Raw genomic sequence first — 16,339 nt, 5'->3', positions numbered from 1 at the left:
TGTGAATAGTTTTCTCTGAAATGAATTTCACTTTTGTTAATGCTTTAGTATTTCCATTTTGATTGTAATTTACTTATAATGATTAAGGTCCGAAGCACCTTACAAATGTACGATACAGTGTATTTTCTTCTGTATCTTATAGTCTTAAAAATTGTGCAGCGAATGAGTGTTTTAATTGTTTTATGGCATTTAGGTGTCTCATAGGGTTAGTGAACATAATAGGAATAGCTTTAAAAAATTAAATCTTTCCCTTCACTTATTTCCTGGAGTGGGGAGAAAGATGCTTTAAAAGTGAACTGGAATACAAAGTAGTACTTCCTTCCCCTCATTATTCCTAGAGCCATTTAACTTTGTTAAACTCTTATTTAAAATTGCTTTTAAAAGACATGCATTTTAAAACAGTATATTTAAATGTTATAATTCACAAAGTTGCCTTTCATTTGTGACACTTTATAGCAATGTGTCCTGTTTTATTTAGGAACAAGATACTGTGTGCATTAACATTTTGGGTAGTGGCAAAAATCGTTGTTAAAATAGACTGTTTAATATGTGATGATAAAATTCTACCTAAGCACATTATGAGTCTTTTTTGTTCTTTACAGAGATGAGGTAAGGAATGTGCTGGATTTGAAATTCTGTAGAGATGAACCAATAATGCTACACATCTTCCTTTCTAACCTGATATACAGCCTTGTTTAGCCATTTGGTTTGAAGGGGGCATTCATTTCGCATCTGTTCATCAAGAAATATTTAATAATTCCCTATATATGGTACACCATGTTGTAACTCTAGGGAAATGAAATCCTGGAGCAAAATACCTCTAAAACCAAAATCAGTAAAGAGAGAAATAAAGTTTAAACTCATTTATTGTTTACAAACTGCAGTCCGGGGCCGTATCTTTCCTGCTTGGGCAGAAGCAAGCAAGCCCACCCCCTAACCTCTCAGGTTCAGATCAGGTAATTACCCATTCACATGGAGATGAACTACAGCTCTCCACCCCTGAGGAATGCCTGTTGATGTGCAGATGCATTCAAGCCAGGCGAGATATTCTGGAAATATTATAATTTTACCCACACGTGTCAAGTGCTGGTACTGTACCATAACAGTAAGTAGGACAGGGTTCTTGGACTTAAGCTCTCAGGTGAGATTAAAATCTAACAACAAAGTACCAAATAAACAAAACAATAGAAACTAATGTTTGAGAAAGTTAAAAGCAGGTACCGAGGGAGGAATACCCAATTCTGAGAAGGGCTTTGTGGAAGACTTCAGGTGGGAAAGATTTGTTTAAACTTTGAGTGAGCAGAAATGCAGTATGTAAAGAATAGGGGAGAGGCTTTTCTGGCAGGAGAGTGCAAATTGTGTGTGTGAAATGGTGACTCTTCAGTGTGCTTGGGCCCAGAATACATGCTAAGCTTGGGGGAAGGAGGCATCCAGCCCAGGGAGAAGGGGAGCCGCCCGCGGCCTTCATCTGTGATGGGGCTGCCGCGCTGATCTGTGCCGGGTGACAACCCAGCTTCCAGGGTTCCAGGATTGCTCTTCCCTCCAGTGTCCCTTGGAGATGGGAGGCGTGAGGTGCTCCCGTGCAGAGGCATCAGTGGTTCTGAGCAGCCTCACCACCAATGTGAGTGGGAGGGGGCGGGCGCAGGCTGGGGGGGTTGGCGCTCACTGCTGGGGGGCTCCCATAAATACACGTCCTTTGCATTGGGAATCGGAATTTGTGCTGGGTGTCTTGTTGGAAATCAGTGATAGTTGAAATGCCTTTAATATTCATTAATTACCTTACTTCATCTGAATTTAAAATTGCTTTCTGTGTGTATTTATCTTGGTTTCTGTCCCTCCTTTGACTTTGTATTCAGGTGATGGTATCTTATTGCTGCTGCTTTCAGAGAATCTTGCTTTTTAAGAATCTCTTCTCTGTAGCTGGTTAGAAAGAAAAGGGTGTGACCTGGTCACTCGCCACGATTCTCACGCATGTCCTCCCGCCCCCTTCGCCTGCGGCTCCGTTGGTCACTGTGCTAAGAGAGCTGCCGTTTCTCAGCCGGCCTCTCTAACCCTAACTTTTCATTCTTGTGTTGATGTGCCGTCCCGAGACCTGCGTCCCTCGTTTCCCTTTCCAGCCTGTTTTCCACCCGCCCATGCTGCCTTGCCCCACAGTGGTTATTTCTGTGCCCACCGTCTCTTAGGCTCAGAACAGACCCCCGTTAGTCTGACCAAGGATTCTGCCCGTCTTTGTGAACCTCTCTGAAGTCTACTTGCTGCAGATCTAGCTTTTCACAAAAGGACATGCGATTGCCTTTGATATTATCAGGTAGGTAAAAGTCTCTTTCCCCCAAATGCCTCTGGTTTTCTCCCAGAGCCTTCCTTTCTGTGTCCTTTGGGAAACAGCCTGCAGGCGTAAGGTCTTGTTTTGGTTTTGAATGAGAATTACTGCGTGGAGTACGTATGATTGGGTTCACTGAACCTGTAACCCTGCCTGTGAAATCAGGACACTGAAACAGCCTTGTTAGCCGGGTTTCTGTGTCCCTCCCTTTGTGTCTTCCTGTTGTTTGGTGACAGCTCACCGGGTGGAGCTCTGAGTTCTAATAATGAAATACTTTACAGAGGGGGTAGTTTCCACCCTTGAGATGGCATTTGATGTCTCATGTGTTACTGCCATTTTAAATATTATCCTTGCCTCAGTAGTACTGCCACATCCCAGAAATAGACAAGGCCTTGGGCAGTCAAGAGGTCGATAAAATCAATTATTTTGACAATATCAGCAAAGCTCCTCTACTAATGTCTAGGATCCACCAATTTCTGGTCATGATTATTATCATTTAGTGTTTGCTAGCGGTTTTGAAAGAGTTGGAAATTTATCATCTAGATGGAAGCGCAGTTACGTGAACTTTTCTTGTATCAGTGACTCTTCGAAGTGAAGGAGAGCAAAAAAGGCGGCTGTGTTTACGGAGGAAGTCAGATGGCTGCTGTGCTGCGGGGGCAGAGGGGAGAGTTCCTGTTGGCGAGTCTACCTTCGGCAGGACCGTGGTGGACACTCACATGAGTGCATTAGGAGATCGCCAATGGGGTGACTTTGAGGGCTGGGGGTTGGGAGGGAAAGTGAAATAACTAACTGAAGGTACAGGGAATGGAGGCGAGGTTGAGAGCCCGAATAGGAGTGTAAAAGTCAGGCAGGAGAAAACCGGCAGAGCGTAGCTGTAGGGCAGCCTGACAGCCCAGCTGAAGGAGTTTCCAGTTTAAAGAGGCAAAGAAAAAGAAGGGGATGGAGTGGGGGAATCAAGCGCCAGCCTGCGAGGTGGAGGCGCGGCATTGTTGTTATGAGCCTTTGTAGAAAAACTAAAAAACATTTGTTGTTTGATTTGTTCATCCTTGGAACTGGTAGAGAGGGGTGGACGTGTAGTGATGTCTGGAGTCATGTTGTAACTCATTAAGTATTAATATTTAGTCTGTCCTCCAAATATGGATTTGTCATATGCATAACGGTTTTCTCAAGTAAGTTAAATTTTCATTTATGTAGTCATCTACCCAGTACTTGTCCCGTTGAGCGCCAGCTGTATGCCAGGCTATTACAGATCGGGGGAGGGCGAGAGAGCGCGGTGGACAGTCCTTTCTGCTGCTGGGGAGGCAGAGGAATCAGTTCCGTGGGGTGGGAGCTACCTTGGTTCATATGTGATCTTTCCCAGCAAATTAATGGCTGGAAGCCCAGAGGAACAATGCTTCTCACACTGAAGATGAAAGTCATACCAACATATAAATAAGAAAAACTGACAGTTCTGCTAAATGCCTTCTTTGGGAGAAAGGAGTGCAATGTAGTAAGAATACAAATTCTCAGTTTTGTCAGATTTATGCTTATTTTCCTTTGTGGTTAATTTTTTCCCCGTTTTAAGTTCTCCCCTGTTCTGAGGTCATGAAGCTCATCTCCTGAATGAACTTCTAGAAGCTGCATTGTTTGCTTTTCTCATGTGGATCTATAACCCATATGCGAATAATTTTTGTGTATGGTGTGAGTTAAGTCTCAAATATGTCCAGTTTTCCTGGTAGCATTTATTGAAAAGCTTACCTTTCCCTTGCACTGCCATTTTATTCTGTATTTCTGCTTCTGTTGTAAATAAAATATTAATATATACTTATACATGTGCCGATCTTTATTGTATCTCATTGGTCTGTTTGATCTACTCCTGCACCATTACCCCTTATATGCCATTACTGTTTTACTGTAGCTTATAATGAATCTTACCTTCCCATCTAGTTCTTGAGTAATGTCTTAGCCTTTCTTGCCCCTTAGGTTTCTGTGTAAGTCGTAGAATCAGATTGTAGAGTACTAAAAAAAAGTCTGTTAGAATTTTAATTGGGATTGCATTGAACCTAGAGATCACTTTGGAGAGAATTGACATCTACAGTATTGCATCTTCTCATCTGGGATTATAAAGTATTGTTTAATTTATTCAGGTCTTTGTTGATTTATCTTAATGTATAGTTCTCTCAGTCATAGGTTGACACATTTTCTCTTTTTAGCTTTTTTTTAACTCTAGTTTCCCTTTCAGAAAAGTTGCAGAAACAGTACTTTATAAACACCCAGAGACCCTTCCGCTGGAACCCTTAAATGAACACCTCACCACATTTATATTCTTCTCTCTATATGCCCTTGCACACATGCACACATACCTTACACTTAGTTTTTTTTGAGGGTAGGTTGCAGACTTAAACCTGCTTTCAGCCCTGAACAATTCAGTTTGTATTTCTCTAATGAAATAATTCTCCCACATGATCATGAGTAACAGTTGCCAATATGTTATTTAAAATCTTCAGACCATACTCAGAGTTCGTGAATTTGTCCCAAGTATGGCATTCCCAGCAGAAGTGAATCCCAGATCCTGTGTCGTATTCAGTGGTCATGTGCTTTAGTCTCCTGTCATCTGGAACAGTTCCTCATCTTTGTATTTCATGACCTTGAAATTTTTGAATAATCCCAGCTAGTTATTTTGTGTAAAGCCTTTCAATTTGGGTTTGCCTGGTATTTCCTTCTGAGGAGAATTAGGTTATATGTTTTTGGCAGAAGTACCACAGGAATGGTACGTGTGCAAAGCAGAACGTGGCTCGTTTGGTTTGGGTGGCGTCTGACGCATGTACAGGGACTATTTTCTGCTTTGTAATGAAGGATCTTTGAGGGGGATGCATATATTTTTAAATTTCATTTATTCCTATTTGATAGGTAGATATTGTTTGACACTAAGTGATAGCTTCAAAAATTTTTAATTTTTTAACTACTATTGGTATATAGAAATGAATTCATTTCTGTACATTAATTTTATATTCTACAAATGTACTTACTATTACTATAATTTGTCTATAAGTTTAAAAAATACTTTCTGTGTATGCGATCAGGTCTTCAAGTAACATGTTTTATTGCTTCTTTCTCAAACCTCAAATCTTTTGCTGCTTTTTCTTGCCTTACTGTACCTACTAAGAGCACAAGTAAGATGTTGTTACGAGTAGGGTGCCAGGCGTCCTTACAGGTTCGGTTTTTAAAGGAGGAGCTGTCTGTGCTTTACTGATAAGTATGACTTTTCCCACATGTTGAGATCAAATTAAGGAATTTACCTTTTCTTCCTAGTTTTCTGAGGGCCTTTTTTAAAAAAAAAAATCACAGTTGGCTGTTGCATTTTTTAAAAATTTTGTACTGTTAATGTGAATTCTAATGAGTGATTTTTTTGGAAATCAAGTATATTGAGGTGTAGTTTACATGCAATAAAACTATCTTTTTCCGGAGTACAGTTTGAAATTTAGAATAGTTCTGTTTTCCCAGAAAGTTCCCTCGTTCCCCTTTATAGTCGATTCCATTGCCTCTGACTCCTCAGTTCCTGGCCACCCGTGGAGCAGAGTGACCCCCGTCCTCAGGACACTTCAGCCCTTGGGAGGAATGTGAGTACCGGTCAGACCTCCTGTCCCGCTCCTGTGGGGAGGAGCACGGGTGGGGTAAAGTGGGGGCGGAGATGAAAGAGTGGTGGGAAGAGACTGAGGCAAGAGGGTCCTTGGAAAGGTGACGCTGAACTTGGTTCCTGAATGGTTTTGTCAGAAGCTATTTGAGCAGAGGTGCAGATGAGGTCTGCCTGGGGGGCTTGGGGCACTGGGAGTGGGCCTGAGGAAGGAGGTGCGGGCAAGCAGTTCCTGAAGAAATCAGCATTTGCCATGTTACTAAACAAAGGAAAAGTTTCAGGCAATGTGATGTGTCTTCATATGCAGTGTGCACATTAGCTAAAAACAGAGAGTCACTCTGTGTTACAAGGAGGTACAGCGATGATCCGAGGGGAGGTGCAGGCTCACTGCCTACATGACCAGCTTCAGATCACCAATCTCCAAGTACATTATGCAATTCAGATTTGTGCTGGGCTCTGCAATCCATTGCTAGATTTCACTGAATCTAAACTGTCTTCTAATACCGTGAATTTTAAGGTGCACAGTTATTTTATGCACTGTTGAGAAAGAAGAAAATGCTGCTAGTGAAGTGATGCACACCCTTGATTGCTAAATGCATCTTAGTCTTAAACATGTTAGCACATGAAAAATGCGTATTAGAATTGTTGAGATATATGGTATTTTATTTAATCCTCATAAGAACAGTTTTAGGTAGGTGTTACCCCTTATAATCACCCCACGTCCTGGCATCTCACAGCAGTGCTTATTGCAAATTACACAGCACTATGATTTACTTAATTGCCTTTTATTATTAAACATTTAGCTTATTTCTGAGTTTTTTTCCTCTCCTTTGTTGTTTGTTTTCTTCTCTTTTTTTCCTTCTTCCTCTTTTTTCAAGTACCACTTAAGACAATATGTTTATAGGTTCTGATTATTTTCTTTAAGTATAGAGCATGCCCAGAAAATAACAGTACTAGATCAAAAAAAGTATAAATGGTTTTGAGACTCTTGATATATACATATAGTATGTTGCTTTTCAAAACGTACCAGTTTACAATTTTCACAGTGCTTAAAGATGTAATTTCCATTGTAACATCTTTAACATTGGCTGTTCCAATAAATTGCTTGTGAAATCATATGGTATTTGTCTTCTCCACTGGCTTATTTCACTTAGCATAACACCCTCTAGGTTCATCCATGTTGTTGCAAATGGCAGGATTTCTTTTTTTATGGCTGAATAATATTCCATTGTATATGTGTACCACCGCTTTATCTATTCATCTATTAATGGATATTTAGGTTGCCTCCATATCTTGGCTATTGTAAATAATACAGTGATAAACATAGAGGTGCATAGATCTTTTTGAATCAGGGATTTTGTTTTCTTTGGGTAAAGTCCTAGATGTGTGGAATTGCTGGTTCTTACGGTATTTCTATTTTTAGTTTTTTGAGGTATCTCCATACTGCTCTCCACAGTGGCTGCACCAATTTACATTCCCACCCACAGTGTACGAGGGCTCCCTTTTCTTCATGTCCTCGCCAACACTTGTTATTTCTTGTCTTTTGGATAGTGGCCATTCTGACTGCTATGAGGTGATATATCACTATGGTTTTGATTTGCATTTCCGTGATGATTAGTCATGTGGAGCATCTTTTGATGTGCCTGTTGGTCATTTATATTTCTTCTTTGGAGAGATGTCTGCTCAGGTTCTCCACCCATTTTTTTAATCAGGTTTTTTGTTATTTGGGTGTTGGAGCATATGAGCTCTGTATATTTTGGATGTTAACCCCTTGTTGCTCTTGGGGGCAGGGAGGGTGTTCTGGGCCCTATGAAACTGGTGAAACCGAAATAAGTCGAGGGAAAGGATAGGTTAGGAGAAACCATTTTTTTTTTATTGCTCACAGCTTGCTTGAATTTGCTAGGTAGGCCGGGCATCACCCGTTCCTCCAGCCTCTGCTTGCACTATGCCCTTGCAGTGTACTCTCTACTTTCTGCCCACCCCTTCCAGGAGGAAATCTGTTGGTGGGTCCTTGCTGACTGGCAGATTCCAGACCAATAGCATACCAGGAATGGAGGGGAGGAGAGAATGGGCCTCTGCCTCTCCACACCTTGCCCCAGATCAACGGGAGGCCTTGCAGTGGTGAACACTAGGCCCTCCCTATCGATATGTAAATGAACTAAGGCTAGGTGGGATATTCTAGAAACTCTGCAGTTTACCCCACACCTGTCATCAGATGAATTGTTTACAAATATATTCTCCCATACTGTAGGTTGCCTTTTTGTTCTGCAGATTGTGTCCTTTGCTGTACAGCTCTTTAGTTTGATGTAGTCCCACTTACTCATTTTTCATTTTGTTTCCCTTGCCTGAGGAGACGCATCTACAAAACTATTGCTCTTATGTTCAAGAGATTTTTTTCCTGTTTTCTTCTAAGAATTTTATGGTTTTATGTCTTACATTCAGATCTTTGATCCATTTTGAGTTTACTTTTGTGTATAGAGTTAGGCTGGAATCCAGTTTCATTCTCTTGCATGTAGCTTGTCCAGTTTTCCCAACACCACTTATTGAAGAGACTCTCTTTCCCCCCCATTGTATGTTCATGGCTCCTTCATTATATATTAATTGACTGTATATGCATGAGTTTATACCTGGGGTCTCCATTCTGTTCCATTGATCTATGGGTCTGTTCTTGTGCCAGTACCATACTGTTTTGATTGATGTAGCTTTGTGTAGTATAGGGAATTCAAGGAGCACAATACCCTAAGCTTTGTTCTTCTTTCTCAGTATGGCTATGGCTATTTGGGGTCTTTTGTGGTTCCATATGAATTTTAGTACCATTTGTTCTAGTTCATTGAAAAATGGTGTTGTTATTTTGATGGGAATTGCATTGAATCTATAATTTCTTAGGGTAGAATGGCTGTTTTGACAATATTCTTCCAGTCCAGGAGCTGGGGATAGATTTCCATTATTTGTGGCTTCTGTAATTTCTCTCAAGAATGTCTTGTAGTTTTCAGGGTATAGGTCTTTCACCTCCTTGGTTGGATTTATTCCTAGGTATTTTCTTCTCTTTGATGCATTTGAAAATGAAATTGTTTTCCTGATTTGTCTTTCTGCTAATTTGTTGTTAGTGTATAGAAATGCAACATATTTCTGTGCATTAGTTTTGTATCCTGCAGCTTTGCTGAATTCAGTTATTTGTTATAATAGTTTTTGGTGGAATCTTTACGGTTTTCTATGTATAGTGTCATGTCATCTGCAAATAGTAACAGTTTTACTTCTTCCTTGCCATGTGGATGCCTTCCATCTCTTTTTCTTGTCTGGTTGCTGTGTCTAGGACCTCCAGTTCTGTGCTGAATTAAAGTGGTGAGCATGGATATCCCTGTCTTCCTGATCCTAGAGGAAAGCTTTCAGCTTTTCACCGTGGAGTATTATGTTAGCTGTGGGTTTGTCATATATGACCTTTGTTATACGAAGGTACATTTGCTTTTATCCATTTGTTGAGTTTTTATCATGAATGGATGTTGAATTTTGTCAGATGCTTTTCAGCATTGATTGAGATGATCATATGGTTTTTATCCTTTTTTTTTGTTAATGTGCATCACATTGATTGATTTACAAATATTGTACCATCCTTGCATCCCTGGAATAAATCCCATTTGATTGTAATAGATGATTCTTTTGTTGTATTTTTGAATTTGGGTTGATAATATTTTATTGAGGATTTTTGCATCTATATACAGCAGGAATATTGGTTTATAATTTTCTTTTTATGTAGCATCTTTGGTTTTGGTATTAGAATGACATTGGCCTCAGAGAATGAGATTCTACTTTTTGGAATACTTTGAGAAGGATGGGTATTAGCTCTTCTTTAAATGTTTGGTAGAATTCAGCTGTGAAGCCATCTGGTACTGCATTTTGATTGTTGGGAGTTTTTTGATTACCAATTCAATTTCATTGGTGGTAATTGGTCTGTTCAGATTTTCTGTTTCTTCATGGGTCAGTCTTGAAAGGTGTATTTTTTGAGGAATTCATCTATTTTTCTAGGTTGTCCAATTTATTGGCATACAGTTTTTCATAGAATTTTCTAATCTTTGTATTTTTGTGGTATCAGTTGTGACTATTCCTTTTTCATTTCTGATTTTGTGTTCTCTCTTCTTGATAAGTATGGCTAAGGGTTTGTCTATTTTTATCTTCTCAAAGAACCTGCTATTGGTTTCATTGATTTCTTTCTGTTGTTTTATTTTTCTCTATTTTATTTATGTCTGCTCTGATTTTATTATGTCTCTCCTTCTACTAACTTTGGGTTGCATTTGTTCTTTTTCTAGTTTCTTTAATGCTAGTTTAGACTTTATTTGGGATTGTACTTGTTTCTTGAGGTAAGTCTGTATTGCTATGTACTTCCCTCTTAGAACTGCTTTTGAAGCAGCCTACAAATTTTGGCTGTTGTATTTTTTGTTTTCATTTGTCTCTATGTATTGCTTGATTTCTACTTTATTTGTTCATTGATCTATTGATTATTTAGAAGCATGCTATATAGCCTCCATGTTTTCGTGTGTTCTTTTTTTGTTTTCTTTGTGTAATTTATTTCTAGTTTCATACTACTGTGGTCTGAGAAGTTGCCTGATACAGTTTCAATCTTTTTAAATTTATTGAGGCTCTTTTTGTGGACTGGTATGTGATCTATTCTGGAGAACCTCCATATGCACTTGAGAAAAATGTGTATCCTGCTGCTTTTGGGTGGAGTGTTCTGTAGATATGTGTTAAGTGCATCTGATTTAATGCATTGCTCAGTGCCTCTGTTTACTTATTTATTTTCTGCCTAGGTTGCTCTGTCCATTGATGTAAGGGATATGTTAAGGTCCCCTAATATGATTATGTTGCTGTCTGTTTTCCCCTTTAGGTCCATTAGTATTTTATATATTTAAGTGATCCTATGTTGGGTGAATAGATACTTAAAGTTGTTATGTCCCCTTGTTGAACTCATCCCTTTATCATTATGTAATGCCCTTCTTTGTCTCGTTACTTTGTTTTGAAGTCTATTTTATCTGACTTAAGTAATGCTACTTGTGCTTTTTTCTCTCTATTATTCCATCTCACTTTCAGTCTATGTATGTCTTTAGGTCTGATATGAGTCTGATATGAGTAGGCAGCATATAGACGGTCTTGTTTCTTTATCCATTCTGCTACCCTGTGTCTTTTGATTGGTGCATTCAGCCCATTTCCATTTAAGGTGATTATTGATAGATATGAACTTATTGCCACCTTATTCATTGTTTTATGGATGTTTTTGTAGTTCTTTTCTTCTCTTATGCTCTTGTTGCTTGATGGTTATCTTTAGTGCAGTGTTTTTGTTTTGTTTTGTTTTGTTTTAAATCTGTTGTGTATCTATTACAGGCTTTAGTTTGTGGTTAGCAAAGGTTCAAGGATAGTTTCCTAACAGCCTATATTAGTTGCTGAATTGCTCATTTCAAACACAATCTAAAACTACTTATCTTTTCTTCTTCCTCCTCCTTACTTTATGTATTAGATGCCATAATCTGCACTTTTTGTATATCCCTTGACTGATTTTGTGTGTATTTGCTTTTACTGTTTTTTTTTTTAACTTCATACATGCTTGGTAAGTATTTGTTCTACTACCTTTACTGTGGGTTTATTTTCAATGGTGAAAACTTTAGACTTAAGAACATTTCCATCTACAGAAGTCCCTTTAACATATCCTGTAAGGCCTGTTTAGTGGTTAGAAATTCCTTCAGCCTTCGTTTATCTGGGAAACCTTTAACTTCTCCTTCAATCTGGAATGATAACCTTGCTGCATAGAGGATTATTGGTTGGAGGTCCTTCTGTTTCAGCACATTAAATATTTCATGTCACTACATTCTGATTTGTAAAGTTTCTGCTGAAAAGTCTGCTGATAGCCTGATGGGGTTTCCTTTTTAAGAAATTTTTTATGTCTTTTTAGCTGCTTTCTATACTTTCTCTTTATCCTTAATCTTTGCCATTTTAACTATTATATGTCTTGGCTTGTCTTCCTGGGGTTCCTTTTGTTAGGGGCTCTCTGTGCTTCCAGGACCCAGGTGTCTATTTCCTTCCCCAGATAGGGAAGTTTTCAGCAATTATTTCTTCAAAGAGACTTTGTACTCCTCTGTCTCTCTTCTCCGTCTGGGACTCCTATTATGGGAATACTGTTTTATTTGGAGTTGTCACACAGCTCTCTTAGCATCCTTTCTTTTCTAGAAATTCTTTTTTCTCTCTGTTCCTCAGCTTCATTGTGTTTCTGTTCTCTAATTTCCATCTCCTTGATTATCTCCTCTAATTGCAGCAATCTATTATTCATTCCCTTCACTGTACATTTCATTTCAGTTGCTGTATTCTTCAGCTCTGAGTGGCTCTTTTTCTACTCTTCTGTCTCTTTGTTGAAGTCGTCCCTGAGATCATCAATACTTTTCCACAGGTCAGTGAGCATATTTATGACTGTTGTTTTGAAATCTTTATCAAGAAGATCGGTGGTCTCCGCTTCATTTAGCCCTCTTTCTGGTGTCTTAGCCTGTGCTCTTGTCTGGAACATATTCCTCTGCCTCCTCATTTTGTCAGGGTTTCTTTGTCTCTTCCTTTGTGTTAGATGAATATGTTTGTTTCCTGGTTTAGAGAGTTAGGCCTTATGAAAAAGCCTGTGGTGCCCAGAAGCTCAAGACTCTGTCCTCTCCAGTGCCTGGCTGCCCGTTGTGGTGGAGCCCCAGTTGCTGTTGTCGGTATGGGCAGGGCCGCCGTTCTGTCTTTCCGCCAGCAGTGGTCTGTCTCAGTCCGCCTGGAGGGCAGCTCGCCCCAGCTGGCCCTTTGTGAGCAGAGCAGTGGCGAGCAGAAGACGTTTTAAAAGAAATAGTAGAAACAATATCAGAACCTTCCTTAGCTTTGTATGACTTGTGTGTGCAGACTGCATGCGTCTTCACATTGTGTGGCACGGCGCAGACTTAGTCATGTGTCATGAAGTTTGGGGCCCCATTAAGGAAGGATCCTTTAGACTTCCACTGGGAAGGAGAAACAGAGGCGTATAAAACGATCAGGAAGCTGAAAGATGCAGCAGTTCTGGATGCTAAAAATACTAGTTAAACCTTTAAAATCCTGAAGAGAACTGACTTCCAACCTGGTATTCATCTGGGTGTGTGTTCAGTCTATCATTTAAGTATGAAGGTGGAATAAAGACCTATTTGGGAGTGAAGGGACTCCAGTACACACCCAGGAGAGAGCAGTAAAGGGAAGTCCAGGAGGACAGCTGGGCAGCAGCCCTGGAGAGGGACCGGGCAAGGAGGGAGAGTGGGGGGAGGGGGGAACCCTGTTGGCCACGGAAAACTTTTTAAGCTGTGTATTTGGCTTTTTAAAAATGCCTGCTCTTTATAATAAAAAAATTTTAAAGTTAATCTTCATGAAGTACTATCAGTATTGAATGGGACTTATGGGAAGATTATGCTAAATTTTGCTTCAGTGTGAACTGCTAAGATGAAGGAAAAAAGCAGACTGAAACCATGAATGGGAAGAAATTTTCCTTCATGAAAAGTACTCAGTAATTCTAATGGATTCTGTTCTAGGGTGGTGAATCTTGTGAGCTGAGACTAACTGGTAGCTGAGTTGAATTTTAATTATTGAATAATTGCTGTGTAATTAAGTCTGGAAAATGAATGAGATTATAAAAGTAGTAACTGAGTACTTGAACTACTCGGTCTTAAAGTTTTTGGACTCACTTGACCTTAATAACTAGAGACTTTACAAAGTTGATGCTGTAAAATCTCAAGATTGGATTTTTCGGTTGGCAGAAAGCAGCAGCTTTTAAAACAGACCTTCTCACAGCTGTGTTGGTGGCTAGGCGGGAAGGCAGAGGGCCTGCGGGGCACAGGAGAGCTTGTTCACGGCGAGAGCAGCTTCAAGAACAAGACACAACGGTTTGCTTGCTTGTAACTCTCTTTGGGGAAACTGTAGCCCTTGCAAATAGCATTCCTTTGGAATGTCGTCCTGCTTTCTGGGCTGGGAAGGTGTGTAAAGTGTAAGACATCACTGTGTAATACTGTAGAGCAGTTGTGTGTGAGAACTATTTGATTAATTTTTAAAGGTCCTGACAGAAGCTGTGGTTTCATAAAACACTTTTTATGAAGGATCATAGTAATCCATAAATTGTGCTGGTCTGAAGCCTTACTCTAAGAAATCAAGAGTCCAGGCGAATTTTTGCACTCAGAGAAATCCCCATTTGATTTACTTGGCTACTTATGAATCTACTTTTTATCAAAATGTACCGTAAAACAATCTCTCACCTAAATCTTGCCAACTGTTTGGCAAAACTGTATTTTTATCCATGTTTTGAGAATCTATTATGTTACTCCAACTCAGTAATTTTATTTATCTAATGTGTTTGTGTACAATGGATAGAAAGCAATAAATACATCTGATATGGATATTTATAGCCCAGCAGGTTGTGACAGTCAGAAAACACCTAGTAACTTTCTAAGATGATGGCTATACTGAATTTGCTATTTAGGGGAGTTAGGAGACAATGTCTTACAAAACTAATGGCGAGTGAACAATCTTTGTAATAAGGGATTAAATTTCTCATGTAATATTAATTTTTCTTTTACTTTTGTCTGAAACACCCAGTTAGTTACGAGGCCTGTTCAGGTGTTCGGCTCGGGTGCTCACTGTCACCTGCTGCCATTGTGTGTCTGTCCCATTTAGCCCTTCTCTTTGATCCTGTCCTATTTTTTGATATTTTTTCCTCACCCTATTGGATTCTGACAGTCTCGTCTGTCAGAACACAGTGACCTTTCTGATGTGAGCATCAGTTAGACGGCACCACCGCCTGGAGAACAGAGAACTGGAGCTAAGGCTCTTTGCAGTTTGTCAGGGGTCCGCCTTTCAGCCTTTGTCTTCCATCAAACTTCTTTGTGCTCCTCCTTCTGAATACGCCCTCCAGTTTCACAGTTTTGAATTTGTGCTTTTGCTATTTCATTTGCTAGAATAACTGCCCCCACTCTCTCCGGCCCCTAATTCTCTATTTGTTTAAATCCTTGGACCTTCACAATCAGCTTAAACTGGTCCCTCACTGAAGCCTAAATAAGTCCCCCTGGGATGACTTGAGTCAGGGAATCACAGTGATCTCGTTTGGATGCTCCCAGAAAAGAGTGTTTTACTTTGGTCCCTTACTTGCGTGGAACACCTTGGTTGGGGAGAAACAGTGCCTGTAGGGGAGAGAGGGACAGGGTGACAGATCAGGAAAAAGCAATGTGAACACAGCGGATGCCACCAGTGTTTGAGATTTTCAAATTAATACTTTAAAAAGTATTAGCTCCAGGAAGTTCATAAGGCAAGCAAAAGCATATTTCTTTATAAGGCAAGAAAGTATTTGCCTTGTTTTTCCCCATTTACTTACTGAAAGGTAAGGTTTGAATCTTCATCTCGGGGAGTTAGGACAGCCCTTGTCCTGGTTTTTGCCTGCTGTCCGGCCTGAGTAGTGTCCTCTGACGGGAAGGGATGGGGAATGGGAAGATGACGCAGACTAACTCTCCTCACTCCACAGTGCTTAGGGGCGGGGCACTGGCTTCCTGAGATGTCTGGATGCCTGGGAACTCAGCACTTTAGCCGAGCATTTAGCACCCCCCAAAGTAATTAGTTTGTTTTTTTAATGGTAATGGGAGATAACGTTGTAATTTTAGGAAGCTTTAGGATCTTATTCTATATGTGTTTCTGTCTGTATTTTAAGAAAAAAAAATGTGCCTGTTTTGTGTGGGGTGAAAAATGCTGATTTTTTTTTTTTTCTGGTGCTGTGTCTGGCATAAAATAGGAATTCAGTAAATGTTTGCAGAATGACTTTGTGATCATGCTACTTCAGGATTCAGAATCACCTTTAGATTCCACTCTCCCAAATGTGTGTTACCCTAGAAATGTGTGACTTATGTACTGAAGAGATTACACTCTGCAGGAAGACACTTTAAAAGTATTTATAGGGTCTCATTCTGTTGCTGCTTTGAATAGTTCTTATAATCACAGTCACAGTTCCCCCAGTTCTGAAAGTGAGAAGAACTGAAATCAAGCAAATCACTCAGGGTTTGCTCTGGCAGCTGTTTTGAAATAGGCTTTATCAGAGACGTAGCATTTTGGTGTCCTGGTAGTGCCTCCTTTGCCAGTGGCTGGTGATTGAGAAAGGAAAATTGTTTCTGAAAATAAGTAGTTTTTGGTTTGCCATTCCAAGCTACTGAAATTACTGTTACCTACAGAGGTTGGAAAATATTATCATACAATATTATTGAACAGTAATAGGTTGACTGTAAGGCTCTACCCATTTATTAATCCCAGGACACTTGCTTGAAGACTCATTTTGTGAAAAAGATTTGTTGATTCTATTTCACTTGCTTTTTTTTTTTTTTAAGACTCATAACTGGGTTTCT

The 16,339-nt window shown here is 39.8% G+C and overlaps 1 protein-coding gene across 6 annotated transcripts in view; it reads left to right on the top strand.

The window, feature by feature from the left end:
• Positions 1 to 16,339, top strand: part of MYO6 (myosin VI) — a 121,599-nt gene that overhangs the window by 21,578 nt on the left and 83,682 nt on the right. The gene's annotated exons all lie outside the window — the stretch shown is intronic.

Source organism: Manis javanica, chromosome 16 (assembly GCF_040802235.1).
Source record: "Manis javanica isolate MJ-LG chromosome 16, MJ_LKY, whole genome shotgun sequence".
Classification (NCBI taxonomy): Eukaryota; Metazoa; Chordata; class Mammalia; order Pholidota; family Manidae; genus Manis; species Manis javanica.
Note: the sequence above shows the minus strand (reverse complement) of the source record. Positions and strands in the feature narration are given on the sequence as shown.